The 240-nt window shown below is 40.4% G+C and overlaps 1 protein-coding gene across 1 annotated transcript in view; it reads right to left on the reverse strand.

The window, feature by feature from the left end:
• LOC119588241 (uncharacterized protein DDB_G0284671-like) overlaps window positions 1–240 on the reverse strand; it is a 9,159-nt gene that overhangs the window by 4,612 nt on the left and 4,307 nt on the right. The gene's annotated exons all lie outside the window — the stretch shown is intronic.

Raw genomic sequence — 240 nt, forward strand, 5'->3', positions numbered from 1 at the left:
AAGTTGCAAGCTGCATTTGCGACTTCAGGATTGTCTTGTTTTGAAGTTGTAAGGTTCATTTACGACTCCAGAATTATCTTGTTTTGAAGTTATATGCTGCCACTGCGACTTGAGGATTATATTTTGAAGTTGTATACTGCATTTGCGACTTCAGGAATAGGAAACCTTGTCTGGCACGTGTTAGGTGTCCGAGAAAATGGTCTGTCAGATGGTCCTAAGATGTAGATCTGACTGTTATCC

Source organism: Penaeus monodon, chromosome 23, assembly GCF_015228065.2.
Source record: "Penaeus monodon isolate SGIC_2016 chromosome 23, NSTDA_Pmon_1, whole genome shotgun sequence".
In the NCBI taxonomy this organism is placed as follows: Eukaryota; Metazoa; Arthropoda; class Malacostraca; order Decapoda; family Penaeidae; genus Penaeus; species Penaeus monodon.